We start from the raw sequence: 15,457 nt of genomic DNA, 5'->3' as shown, positions 1-15,457 counted from the left end.
ATCAAAATGAAAAGGAGTAATATGACAGACAGAAGGTACACTGACAATATTTGGAAACTACCCAGGAATGATCAGTCTGTTTCATAACATATATATTTATGTATGTTTTTCTATTTATAGATATCTGACCTTTGCTTGAATTCTTCTGTCCCAAATTCTGTTGGGTCATTTTTATCCAAGCTAAAGAGAATTCAATTATATACAGTCAAATACCATGTGCAATCATAGTTTTACTTTTTTACTCAAGGTAGTAAGTTAATGTAACACTGACAAATTTGTAGAAATTGAAACTTTTACATATTTAGCTAAAGGAACAAGGTATTTCCATTTTTTTCCCTAGAAAGGAAATTCATTTTGCAGGAACTTATATTTTTACCTCTACAAAAGAAAGCTTTTATGCATGGTCAAATAATTTTTCTCTCTTAGTAAACCTAAACACTGTTTATTGGTATGCATTAGTTCATTTGTACATGTAACTCACTTCAGAAGAAATCAATCACTATACAATCTGATTTTCAGCTTTCTAAGTCTGCTCTTCTCCCTCCTTCTTTTCACATACGTGGCTGTATTCTTAACTGCTTCTCACCAAAGGACAAGGAACAACAGCCTAGAAGCTGGACTCTCATCATAACTGTCAGTGGGCCTGTCCAAGTATCAGATTTCTGGAGAATGAAAGAGGCCCACCAGCTCTTTCACCTCAGAAACACCGAGACCACCTCAATGTGCCTGACTGTGATTCTTACCTCCATTGGCTCAGTAAAAGTTGCATGTAGGCAATAAGTAAATAAGGTAGAGAATAGGTAAATAAAGATACGGTTGCTATGTTTGAATTCACAGTAGACCATGACCAAGTATCTGCTGCCAGATGCTATCATTTTCTATTTAGTTTCAATACAGGAGGAGGAATAATGAAGACAACGATCAGCTGTCATATAGACTGTGTACTAAACTCACACTAAAAATGAATTTACATTCAGATGACAGATAACTCACCAAATGTTAATGCTCGATTCACAAACCACAATGGCGGTTAACGTTGTGTCATCCCTAAAAAGTGAAGTAAAAAAAAAAAAGACACAGAAAATTGAGTTGGAAACTGTAGAGGAAATCAAACCTTTTCTACAAGGCTGGGTACTAAAATCATAACTGCCTTCATCCTAGGAACAGGTTCTGCCACTTGAGCTACAGCTCCATCTCCAACTCCTCTGTTCCCTCTAGCTCTTTGCTCTGGTACTCCGGTGTGAACTAACAGACCAGAACCAAATGAAAAGCAGTATTTTCATTTTACCACAGAAATACAGTTGAATCTGTTCAGGAAATTAAATATGGACTGGTTTCATGCAAGGTAGAGAATTTTTCCCAGTACCCCTACCACAGTACCTCTTGACATCTTGTATGAATTTCAATACAATACACTTCAAGGGAACTCAACCTGAGATCATAGCTAATATTCTGCTTCCTCTGTTCCTTCTATTCCCTCCTTACTTTCAGTAATCCTAGATGTTTTTACTGACTTACTCTCAGATTGGACCAAGGGGAGGCAGGCCAGAAACAGAGAACACTTCATTGTTCACCAGGACATTGAGAATTCCCTCTCCTTACAGGAGCCTCAATTCTTTACCCAATTTGTGAAAACACGGAATGGCACAGAAAAATTTCACTCCCTGACCTTCCAAGGGGTTCCCACAAACATGGTACTTAGTCTCTGTACAGCTTTCTACACAAGTCTGTCTACATTTGAGTATCTGACAACAAATGGCTCTCATCTGTCAATCTATGTGTATTCTGCTCCTCATTATCAACATGAACCATTAATTTATGCACAGTCAAATACTATGGAAGTTCCTAAAGAGACTTTTCTTCTCAAATTGCTATAATACCCAGAAAACGAACTCTACATATACTATATATGTAAAGGGGTATTTCCTAGAAATGAGGCCTCTCTCTCCAATGAAATGATTACCTGTGCTAAATAAAAACTTATGCAAGATTCACAAGGAGTTCTTTTCCTATGACCCTAAAGCACTGTTTACACTGTTTTCGTGGGTTTCCTGATGTTCCATTTCCCTTGCTATGAAGGAAATTAAGCTGATCATTCATCTACATTTCTGCTTCCTCTCTCCCCTCCTTGCTTCCTCTGTCTGTCCAGCCTCTCTGATTCATAATAGGATTGGTACTTCATGAGTTATTCAACTTAAACTACAGAATATATGTGGAAACTAACACACAGACATGCTTTGGCTATTTAGTAATATTTGCCTTTCACATAAAATTCCAACCCTTACTTGATGGTAAAAGACTTCTCATTCACTAAATAAATCACAAATGCTATGAGGGAGCTGTCTTCAGCTGTCACGTCTCCCATGAACATCTGAAAACCTAGGTAAGTCATTCTATTTTAGCCAGCCTCCTTCTCACAGCAATGAAATGAGACACATCAAGGATGAACATGGGCATGAAGAGATTTGCTGGTCTTTTCATCATCATCATCATCTCTTGAGATAGACATCCAGCACATAATTAGGCATATTTTTGATTGGGGCCAAAAACGTACCTCATCAGTAAAGCATTTTAGGAAAATACATAACAAATTAAAAAGCCCCTAATGATCAGCCTTTACTCATTCATTGAGAGAGACAGAGACAGAGAGAGAGAGAGAGAGAGAGAGAGAGAGAGAGAGAGAGAGAGAGAGAGAGAGAGAGAGAGAAAGAGAGACAGACAGACAGACAGAGACAGACAGACAGAGAGAGACAGAGAGAGACAGTGTGTGAGAAAGAGAGAGAGAGAGAGACAAACAGACACACACACAGACAGACACACAGACAGACAGACAGACAGACAGACCACCACCTTTAACTTGTCTTATCCTCTAACTAGAAACAACGGAGTCACCAGAACGTTTAACCTGCTAAATCTTACAACAAAACACTAAATTTCTTTTGGCCAACCACACTAAATAGGGAACAAGAAGAATTCTTGATATTTATTCTTGAAAACACCTAAGATTTTAGAAAGTGATCTAGAGATATTACAGCCCAAGAATCTTAGAAAAATAACAAAGGCCCTGCAGTGTCATCAATACCTAAAATAAAGTTCTGTAATCCTAATCACTTTCATTTCAATGACTATCCTTTCATGTGTGACTGTACTTATATACATTTAATTATGCATAGATGCACATACATGAGAGTATATGTATATTTAGACCTTACCCTTCATTGTTGTTTGTTTCGTCAAGTTTGGTTGTGGTATAAGTTGAGGTGTCCCTATAGAATGAAACCAAACGTCATAGTCAGACTCTCTAATGGTTTTTGTAGACTTGATTACAAATTCCTTTCTTTCTTTCTTTAATAACCCATTAACCATTCACAGTGTTTGGTTCGATTTCTATCTATTTCAATATTTTCTGCAGTTTATCTTGCTATTTCCAGTTGAATCCCACCATAGTATGATAGGAAAGAGTACATTGACTTTTCTTATATGCAATTGTTAAGATTTCTGCCAAGAAATCTCTTTGAATAATTACTGTAGAGGAGTATTAGAGAAAGAGAAAGGGAAAAAGAATAATGCTGCCTCTAGGCTCTAAATATTATTTCCTTTGGAGAAAGCTTGGGGGTTGCTGGGATGACACATATTCTGGGACTGTTGTGTAGAATATTCTGCAGGTATGTGCTGCCTTTGGCTCTTGGCCTTCAGTTGAATCTGGTTTCTTGTGGATTCTTTGGAAAGGATCCAACATGGTTGGGATCCATCTACTCATTTATGTTCAGCACTGTCTGTTGCGCCAAATTGGGTGCATTGAGTCTTAGTAGGATTTTGTTGTTAATAATTGCAGTGCCTTTAGCCAAATGAAATGACTTTCATGTTGCAATACTTTCAAGTTTTCTTTGCCAGATAGGAGTACATTTATATTTGCTTCCTTTTGGGTGCCATTCTTGGAATATCTCTTTCCATCCATTCACAACAAGCCTGTGACTTTCTCTGCTAGGGAGGTGGACTTCCTTCTTTCTCTTTCTTACTGTGTTTATGTGCAGGTACTATTGGGCTTCCTCTTAGGGCCTGGGTGCTCTCCCTTAGCTTTCTCTATTAAGACGGGTACTCTACCACTTGAGCCATACTTCTGGCTTTAAGGAAGTTAACTGGATAAGAATCTCATAGAGTTTCCTACCGATATTACTATTTAGACCTCCACCTCTTTGTTCCAGAAAGGATTCTATCCTTTGGTTGACTGCATTTGTAACATCTTGTGAAGTGCAGCTGACATACTTACTAGAAAAAATTCTCTTCATCACCTGTCCTCTAGCTGAAGAATATATATTCTATCAGAAGATCATATGCTAATAACCAGATCTCAAGAAGCTGAAAAAATGAAATCAAAAGTATATCTGATATTTTTTCATTCAAGGGGCTTGAACTCTGAGCCTGGGCATTGTCCCCAAGCTCTTCAGCTCAGAGCTACCACTCTACTTCTTGAGCCCCAGCACCGCTTCTGTTTTTTTCTGGTACTTAATGGGAGGTAGGGGTCTCAAGGTCTTTAGTGCCAGGGCTGACTCTGAACCAGATCCACAGTTCTCAGCCTCCTCAGTAGCTAGGATTATAGGCTCTATGTATCTTTTATTTTTATAAAGACAGAGCTACTAATATCCCAAAGACTTTAGGGATTTTGATAAGACATGAAAGTAAATTGATAAGTACTTGATCAATCAGAGGTCTGATAAACCAAGAAAGAAAGTAAAAATTACTTCAAGCAAATAGAAAAATAAATGATTCTATTGCAAAACGCACTAATTTTCATGTGGTAGCTCAAGTTGATATTCCAGATGTGTAAGACAGAAGAGTAGTCAATGGTGGGGATTTGGTAGTGTGTGTCCAAGGATTGTGAAATGCCCTTTAGATTGTGCTGGTGTTTTTGCAGGATCTCAATCACAATGGGGACATGAAACATATCTTAATATATTTCTGTTTTGTCCAAATAAAATTAGAAAGATTCCCAGGCATACAATATCGAGATGAGGTAGAAACTTAGTTGATGTCATTTTCTAGTGCTGGAAAACTCTCCCTGAACATCAGAAATCTGTCTCCACATTTCTCTACTTATTAGGTATCTTCAGTATCCACACATGCAAAGAAACTGAAGTGAGGCTTTTTGCAGAAATTAAACTTTTACACCTGCAAACATGATTTTTATCCAAGGTTTAATAACACTATAAACAAATAAATCTTCCTAACCTGGTGGATAACAGCCTCATCTATTTGCACCCAACTCAATTCAAAGGGACTCAAGAGTTATATCTAATTTCCGCATGCCACTTGCCTTCCACTCCCAGCTCTATTTCCTACCCCTCAGTTAGGGACAAGGGAGAGCAGTCTAAAAGCAGGACTCCCATTCAGTGTGAATGTGCTTCTTCCTCTTGTGCCCTTCAGACACCTGGGACTACCTTTAGGTTTCAGAAAGGGATTGCCAGGTCCCTGGGCTTCTGGTGAGTAGCTCATAGGCTCTGTGATAATCTCAGGATTTTGGGTGCTAGTTCTTGACTTCACAGCACTCCGTGAGCCACTGTCTTATGATCTGCTCTATCATTTCTCCTTAATTTCAAAACGTATCATGATTCCATGCGATAGGGATAGGTGGTCCGGTGTACTGTGAAAATTCATCATTGTCCAAAATGGTTTATCATTTAGATGACCAAAAACTCAACTCACACTAAATGAAAGGAACTCTAGGATATGGAAACAAGAGCTTTATCTTGTGTGATTGCTGTTCTTAATGTACTATGTTATTTCTCTTCTCTTTTTTTCCCCTTATGCTTAATCTCATATTGTTACTGTATCTGGCTTTGTAACTTGGCACACATTATATACGTTTATTTCCTTGTTTGAAATAGAAAAAGGAAGTAGAAAAAACAAGATGATTGGGAGGGGGAAGGCACATGGGCGCAATAACATGAGAAGGGGTATCATTGTGTGAGAAGTAATGCATCTACTATCTGGCAGATGTAATTGTAACCCCTCTATGCATTACCCCAGCAATCAAAAATAAAATAAAAGTTAAAATTAGTCAACTCACCCCCCCTTGATGTCTTCATCTGAATGAACAACAACTTTGGTTAAGCTGCTGTCCTCACTGTGGATATATTGAAACATACAGAAATTAAATCGGACAATGTAGGAAGAAGTGATGCGTTTTTCTGACACTTCTCGGTTAGAAAACTATGGCCTTGTGTGTGCTACACAGGTCATCTGTCAAATGTACTATGTCTCTAGCTCTTCTGCCTCTGCCAAACCTTCATCCAGTACTGAAGTCTCAACTCACAGCCCTGTCCTTGCTACACCTTTAGTCATGGCCTGGTGAGCCTTCATGCCTAGGCTTGCTTGTTTAATGACACTTTCACTTAGTCTTTCACCAGAACTCGAGATGGATGTGCAAGCCTTTTGTTCACAGATGTGATTCTGTTTTCCAGGGGTGTGGTGGATGTGGGGGGAAGACCACCAGAGGATGGCAAGATGACGCCATCCAGGGTAGAAAATCCTTTCTGTGGTAGGCCATATCCAATGAATCAGCAAAATGGTGTGCTGCACGTGTGTATCAAGAAGCAGAGCCTCAGTGATAAGTAAGAAAGGAAAACATTCCTGGAGCCCTGACTTGAAGGGATATCAGAGTACCGTCCTTCAGCCACATGCGTATGGACTCTCTCTCTCTAACTCTCTGTCTCGTAGCTCTTTCATTGAAAATGTACATTTATTCATGAACCATGTATTCACAGATGTGAGTTGTAAGGACCTTGTCATAATGTCACCGAGTCATCTGATTATCCAATATAAATGGTACAGAGACAGTGTTTATAGTTACACAAAACTTAGAACCACAGTTTTTAAAAGTTGGCATTAAGTGCACAATGAAAGGTATAGGTAAAAATTAAGGTCCAGACCTAGGGAAAGGGAATACCCATCAAAGAATCAGACATAGCCAAAAAACTACGGAAAAGATCAAACAAAGTTGTATAGCCACTTTGAACTGACACTTGTATTTCTTCACCTGTGAAGAAATTGTTATGGCAGGAAATAAATACATAAAATTGTATGTCATTGCCGTCAGAAAAAAGGAGCATAACCAATTGTAGTAGGTTGTCATATACTGGCAATGTGCAGGGTTTGGGGGGTTTTCCTGCACTGCTCCCTAAAATAGCAAAACACTTTGTGCAACACCTTTCTCATTTACTCATCAAAATGAAAAGGAGTAATATGACAGACAGAAGGTACACTGAAAGTATTTGGAAACTACCCAGAAATGATCAGTCTGTTTCATAACATATATATTTATGTACGTTTTTCTATTGATAGATATCTGACCTTTGCATGAATTCTTCTGTCCCAAATTCTGTTGAATCATTTTTTTCCAAGCTAGAGAATTAAATTATATACAGTCAAATACCATGTACATTCATAGTCTTACTCAAGGTAGCAAGTTACCCAAACACTAGTGAATTTGTAGAATTTAAATTTTTCCATACTTAGCTAAATAAACAGAGGAATTCTACTATTACCCAGAAAGGAAATTAATTTCTGTGGAAACTTACATTTTTATCTCTTCAAAAGAAAGCTTTAGTGCACAAGTAAAGAAATTTCCTTTCTTAGTAAACCTAACACAATGTTTATTGGTATCATGTACTTTCATTGTACATACAACTCACTACAGAGGAACTCAATCCTTTATGCAATCTGATTTTCAACTTTCCAAGTCTGCTCTACCCCCTCCGTACTTACATTAACTTGTTGTTTTCTTAACTGCTTCTCACCAAAAGAGAGTCCAAACGCTGGACTGTCATCAGAACTGAGAGTCCAAATACCACATTTCTGAAGTATGAAAGAGGCCCACCGGCTCTTTTCACCTCAGAAACACTGAGACTACCTCAGTGCTCCTGATTGGGATTCTTACCTCCATTGGCTCAGTGCAAGTGGCATGAAGGCCCTGATAATAGGTAAATAAAGATATGCTTGCTACTTTTCACTTCATAGCAGACCATGACCAAGTATGTGCTAACTGACTCTATCATTTTCTTTTAGTTTCAATACAAACAAAATGATTACAGGAGGACACTGAGAAGCTGTCATATAGATTGTGTAATAAATTCACACTACAAATGAATTTACACTCACATGAGAGATAATACAACTTACCAAATGTTAATGGTTGGGTCACAAACTGCAATTGCAGTTAACGTTGTGTTATCTCTAAAAAATAAAATAAGACACAAACAATTGATTTGGAACATACAGAGGAAATGAAACTTTTCTACAAGGCTGGATACTAAAACCATGACTGTGTTCATGGAGGATCATGTTTGCCATTTGAGCTACAGCTCCATCTCCAGCTCCTCTGTTCCCTCTAGCTCTTTGCTCTGGTACTCCGGTGTGAACTAACAGACCAGAACCAAATGAAAAGTAGTATTTTCATTTTACCACAGAAATACAGTTGAATCTGTTCAGGAAATTAAATATGGAACAGTTGCATGCAAGGTTGAAGAATTTTTCCCAGTACCCCTACCATAGTACCTCTTGACATCTTGTATGAATTTCAATAAAATACTCTTTCAGGGAACTCAACCTGAGGTCATAGCTAATACTCTGCTTCCTCTGTTCCTTCTATTCCCTCCTTACTTTCAGTAATCCTAGATGTCTTTACTGACTTACTCTCAGATTGGACCAATGGGTGGCAGGCCAGAAGCAGAGAACTCTTCACTGCTCAGCAGGACAAGGAGAACTCCCTCTCCATACTGGAGTCTCAATCCTTCACTCAATTTGCAAAAAAGACGGAATGGCACAGACAAAATTACACTTCCCTGACCTTCTGAATTGTTCCCACAAATACGGTGCTTGTTCTCTGTACAGCTTTGTACACTACTCTGTCTATACTTGGGTATCTGACACATATGGCTGTCCTCTGTCAATCTATGTATGTTCTGCTCCTCATTATCAACATGAACCATTAAATTATGCACAGTCAAATACTATGGAAGTTTCTAAAGAGACTTTTTCTTCCCAAATTGCTATAATACCCAGAAAACAAACTCTACATATACTATATATGTAAGGGGGTATTTCCTGTGCTTTCCTAGAAATGAGGCCTCTCTCTCCAATGAAATGATTACCTGTGCTAAATAAAAACCTATGCAAGATTCACAAGTTCTTTTCCTATGACCCTAAAGCACTGTTTACACTGTTTTCGTGGGTTTCCTGATGTTCCGTTTCCCTTGCTATGAAGGAAATTGAGCTGATCATTCATCCACATTTCTGCTTCCTCTCTCCCCTCCTTGCTGGCACTAACTGTCCTCTGTCTCTCCAGCCTCTCTAATTCATAAAAGGATTTCTAGTTCATGACTTATTCACCTTAACCTACAGAATATATGTGGAAACAAAAACACAGACATGCTTTGGCTGTTTAGTAATATTTGCTTTTCACATAATATTTCAACCCTAACTTGATGATAAAAAAACTTCTCTTTCACTAAATAAATCACAAATGGTATGAGGGAGGTGTCTTCGGTGCCACTTCTCCCATGAACAACTGAAATCCTAGGCAAGTCATTCTATATCAGACAGTCTCCTTCCCACAGGGATGAACATTGGCATGAGCAGATTCGCTGGTTGGTCTTTTTATCATCATCATCATCTCTTGAGATAGGCATCCAGCACATAATTAGGCAAATTTTTGTTTGGGGCAGAAAACTCACCTTAGCAGTAAGGCATTTTAGGAAAATACACATCAAATTAAAAATCCCCTAACAATCACCTTTTCTCATTCATCGAGACAAAGAGACAAGGAGAGATACAGAGAGAGAGAGAGAGAGAGAGAGAGAGACAGAGACAGAGACAGAGACAGAGACAGAGAGACAGAGAGAGAGACAGAGAGAGACAGAGAGAGAGACAGAGAGAGACAGAGAGAGAGAGACAGAGAGAGAGAGCTCGCAACTGTAACTTGTTTTATCCTCTAGTTATCAGAGAGACGTTTCTAAATTGCTGAGCCTTACAACAAAACACTAAATTGCCTTTGAACACAACAATAGATTAGGAACAATAACTCTTCACATTTCTTCTTGGAAACACCTAAGATTTTAGAAAGTTATCTACTGATATTACAGCCCCAAAATCTTAGAAAAATAGCAAAGGCCCTGCAGTGTCATCAATACCTAAAATAAAGTTCAATAATCCTAATCACTTTCTTTTCAGTGACTATCCTTTTATGTATGACTGTACTTACATACATTTTATTATGCATAGATGCACATAGATGAGAGTATATATACATATATTTAGACCTTACCCTTCATTGTTGTTTGTTTCGTCAAGTTTGGTTGTGGTATAGGATGAGGTGTCCCTATAGGATGAAACCAAATGTCATAGTCAGACTCTCTAATGGTTATTATAGACTTGAATACATATCCATCCTTTCTTTCTTCAATAATCAATTAACCATTCAAAGCATTTTGTTCCATTTCTATGTATTTCAATATTTTCTGTCTTTTATCTTTTGTCTATTTCCAATTGAATTCCATCATAGTATGATAGCAAACAGTAACATTGTCTTTTCTTATATGTGATTGTTAAGACTTCCTTTATACTCTGCCAAGAAACCTCTTTGAATATTTACTGTAGAGGAATATTAGAGGAAGGGAAAGGGAAAAAGAGAATAATGCTGCCTCTATGCTCTAAATATTAATTTCCTTTGTAGAAAGCTTGAGGGTTGCTGGGATGATATTTATTCTGAGAATGTTGTGTGGAATATTCTGCAGATATGTGCTGTCTTTGGCTCTTGGCCTTCAGTTGAATCTGGTTTCTTGCGGATTCTTTGGAAAGGATCTAACATGGTTGCGATCCATCTACTCATTTATGTTCAGCGATGTCTGTTGTGTCAAATTGGGTGCATTGAGGATTAGTTGCCTTTTTGTTGTTAATCATTGCAGTGTCTTTAGCAAAATGAAATGACTGTCATGTTGTAATACTTTCAAGTTTTCTTTGCCAGATAGGAGTACATTTACATTTGCTTCCTTTTGGGTGCCATATTGGAATATCTCTTTCCATCCATTCACATCAGGCCTGTGACTGTCTCTGATAGGGAGGTGGACTTCCTTCTTTCTCTTTCTTACTGTGTTTATGTGCAGGTACTATTGGGCTTCCTCTTAGGGCCTGGGTGCTCTCCCTTAGCTTTCTCTGTTAAGAAGGTACTCTACCACTTGAGCCATACTTCTGGCTTTCAGGAAGTTAACTGGATAAGAATTCCAGAGTTTCCCACCGATATTACTAATTAGATCTCCACTGCTTCGTCCAGAAAGGATTGTATCACTTGGTTGATAATTTAAGGGGCTTGAACTCTGAGCCTGGGCATTGTCCCTGAGCTCTTCAGCTCAGAGCTACCACTCTACTTCTTGAGCCCCAGCACCGCTTTGGGTTTTTTTTTGGTTGTTAATGGGAGGTAGGAATCTCTAGGTCTTTAGTGCCAGGGCTGTGTCTGATCCACGATCCACAGTTCTCAGACTCTTCAGTAGCTAGGATACAGGCTCTATGTATCTTTTATTTTTATAAAGACAGAGCTACAAATATCCCAAAGACTTTAGGGATTTTGATAAGACATGAAAGTAAATTGATAAGTACTTGATCAATCAGAGGTCTGATAAACCAAGAAAGAAAGTAAAAATTACTTCAAGCAAATAGAAAAATAAATGATTCTATTGCAAAACACACTAATTTTTATGTGGTAGCTCAAGTTGATATTCCAGATGTGTAAGACAGAAGTGTAGTCAACAGTGGGGATTTGGTAGTGTGTGTCCAAGGATTGTGAAATGCCCTTTAGATTGTGCTAGTGTTTTTGCAGTATCTCAATCACAACAGGGACATGAAACATATCGTTTATATATTTCTGTTTTTCCAAACAAAGTTAGAAAGATTCCCAGGCACACAATATCGAGATGATATAGAAACTTAGTTAATGTCTTTTCCTTTGTTGGAAAATTTTCCCTGAACATCAGAAATCTGTCTGCACATTTCCCTAGAAAGGAAATTAATTTCTTTGGGAATTTACACTCTTATCCCTTCAAAAGAAAGATTCTATGCACAAGTAAAGAAATTTTCTTTCTTAAAATTAACAAAATGTTTATTGGTATCATGTAGTTTAATTGTACATGCAACTCACTACAGAGAAACTCAATCCTTTATGCAATCTGATTTTCAGCTGTCCAAGTCTGCTCTACTCCCTTCTTATTTTCACTAACTTGGCTCTTTTCTTAATTGCTTATCAACAAAGTACAAGGAACAACAGCTGAGAAATTGGACTCTCATCAGAACTGACAGTGGGCCTGTCTAAGAAACAGATTTCTGGAGAAGGAAAGAGGCCCAACAACTCTTTTCACCTCAGAACCACTGAGACAACCTAATTGTTCCTGACTGGGATTCGTGTCTCTATTAGCTCAGTGCAAGTTGCACGTAGGCACTGATAATAGGTAAATAAGGATATGATTGCTAATTTCACTTCATGGCAGACCATGACCAAGTATGTACTGATTGACTCTATCAATTTCTACTTAGTTTCAGTACAAAAATAACTATTACATGAGGATACTGATAAGATGTCACATAGATTGTACACTAAACTCACACTACAAATGAATTTACACTCAGATGACAGATAACACAACTTACCAAATGTTAATTCTTGAGTCACAAACTGCAATTGCAGTTAATGTTGTGTCATCTCTAAACAATAAAATAAAATAAGACACAGAAAACTCATTTGGAACATACTGCAGAAATCAAACTTTTCTAAGAGGCTGGGAACTTAAACCATGTCTGTGTTCATGCTAGGATCATGTTTGCCACTTGAGCTGCAGCTCCATCTCCAGCTCTTTTGTTCCATCTAGCACTGTGCTCGAGTACTCTGGTGTGAACTAAGAGACCAGAACCAAATGAAAAGCAGTATTTTCATTTTACCACAGAAATGCAGTTGAATCTCTTCAGGAAATTAAATATGGACCGTTTTAATCCAAGGTAGAAGAATTTTTCCCAGTAGCCTAACACTGGACCTAATGCTATCTTGTATGACTTTCAATACGATGTTGTTCAAGGGAACTCAACCCTGAGGTCATACCTAATATTCTGCTTCCTCTGTTCCTTCTATTCCCTCCTTACTTTCAGTAATCCTGGATGTCTTTATTGACTTACTCTCACATTGCACCAATGGGTGGCAGGCCAGAAGCAGAGAACTCTTCACTGCTCACCAGGACAGTGAGAACTCCCTCTCCTTACTGGAGTCTCAGTCCTTCACCCAATTTGCAAAATGATGGAATGGCACAGACAAAATTGCACTTCTCTGACCTTCCAAATGGTTCCCACTAATATGTTCCTTCATCTCGGTACAGCTTTCTACACAACTCTGACTGTATTTGGGTATCTGACCTCTTATGGCTGTCCTCTGTAGATCTCTGAGTGTTCTGCTCTTCACTACCAACATGAACCATTAAGTTATGCGCAGTCAAATACTATGGAAATTCCTAAAACTACTTTTTCTCTCCAAACAGCTATAACTAGCTGAATACTAACTGTAAATACTCTTTATATGCTAGGGGTTATTTCCTGTGTTTTCCTAGAAATGAGGCCTCTCTCTCCAATGAAATGTGATAAACAAAGATTTATGCAAGGTGTAAAAGGAGTTTTTTTCACATGACCCTAAACCACTTTTTGCAGTGATTTTGTGGGTTTCCTTATGTTCCATATCCCTTGCTATGAAGAAAATGGAGCTGATCAACCATCTACATTTCTGCTTCCTCTCTCCCCTCCTTGCTAGCACTACTGTCCTCGGTCTGTCCAGCCTCTCTGATTCATAAAAGGATTTGTAGTTCATGAGTTATTTACCTTAATCTACAGAATATATGTGCAAACAAACACACAGACATGCTTTGGGTATTACCTTTCACATAAAATTCCAACCATCACTTGATGGTAAAAGACTTCTCATCCACTAAAAATATCACAAATGGTATGAGGGAGCTGTCTTCAGCTGTCTATTTTCCCCAGAACACGTGAAATCCTAGGCAAGTCATTCTATTTTAGCCAGCCTCCTTCCCACAGCAATGAAATGAGACATATCAGGGATGATCATGGGCATGAAAAGACTCTCTGGTCTTTTCATCATCATCTCTTGAGATAGACATCCAGCACATAATTAGGCAAATTTTTGTTTGGGACTGAAAACACACCTTAACAGTAAGGCATTTCTGGAAAATACACATCAAATTTAAAAACCCCTAATGACCAACCTTTTCTCAGTCATTGAGACATAGAGAGAGACAGGGAGAGACACACAGAGACACAGAGAATAAACAGAGAGAGAGAAACAGAGACAGTCAGTCAGACAGACAGACAGAACCCCTGTAACTTGCTTTACACTCTACCTAGACAAAATGGAGTCACCAGAGAGAAATTTCTTAACCTGCTGAGTCTTACAGCATAACACTGAATTGGTTTTGGCCACTACAATAGATTAGGAACAAGAAGAATTCATGGTAGTTCTTCTTGGAAATACCTAAGATTTTAGAAAGGTCTCTACTGATACTAGAGCCCAAGGATCTTAGAATAATATCAAAGGCTCTGCAGTGTCATCAATACTTAAAATTTAATTCCCTAATCTCTATCACTTTCTTTTCTGTAACTATCCATTCACGTGTGTCTGGACTTACCAACATGTAAATATGCATAGATACACATAGGTGAGAGTGTATGTATATTTAGACCCTACCCTTCATTTTTGTTTCTTTCAGGAAGTTCAGTTGTAGTATCAGATGACAGTTCTTCATTTTGGGGCAAAATCTCTTACCTCTCATACATTTCCCACAGAGTTTCCTTCACTGCTTAGGTTTGACAGCAGACTATAGTATTCCTACCTATGTCTCATAGCTGGGATCTCATGCCTATACCATATTGCTCTGCTACTTCTTGTTTAACATGTTGACATCTGTTTGTGTATGCACACATTTCTTGCCTTCATTCTGACATTAGGAGTACGCGTAGATATGTATATATGTAAATATCATCAGATCATTGAGAGCCTTCAAGGACATTAACTCACATTTCCATCCCAGATCACACATTATGTCCTACAGCCAATTTTCAGGATAGAAGTGTTTTGGAATATATAGGCAGGCATGACACATAACTTTAGCATACATGTTCAGTCAAAGAACAATCTACTTTATACAAATGATCAATTTTCACTACTCATAGCAAATTGCTACCTCATAGGATACCATACATAATGATAGATAAAATCAGAAGATAGATGAAACTAGGTCATCATTTTGATTATAATAAAAATGATATATTAACATTTACTGACTGTATAACTATCCTTCACTTAACAATAGATTGTTAATATTACCACAGACCCCACAAAAGCATTTATTTCAAGCTG

The sequence above is a fragment of the Megascapheus bottae genome, chromosome 11, assembly GCF_031878675.1.
Source record: "Megascapheus bottae isolate mThoBot1 chromosome 11, mThoBot2.hap1, whole genome shotgun sequence".
NCBI lineage: Eukaryota > Metazoa > Chordata > Mammalia > Rodentia > Geomyidae > Megascapheus > Megascapheus bottae.
This window is presented reverse-complemented; position numbering follows the sequence as displayed.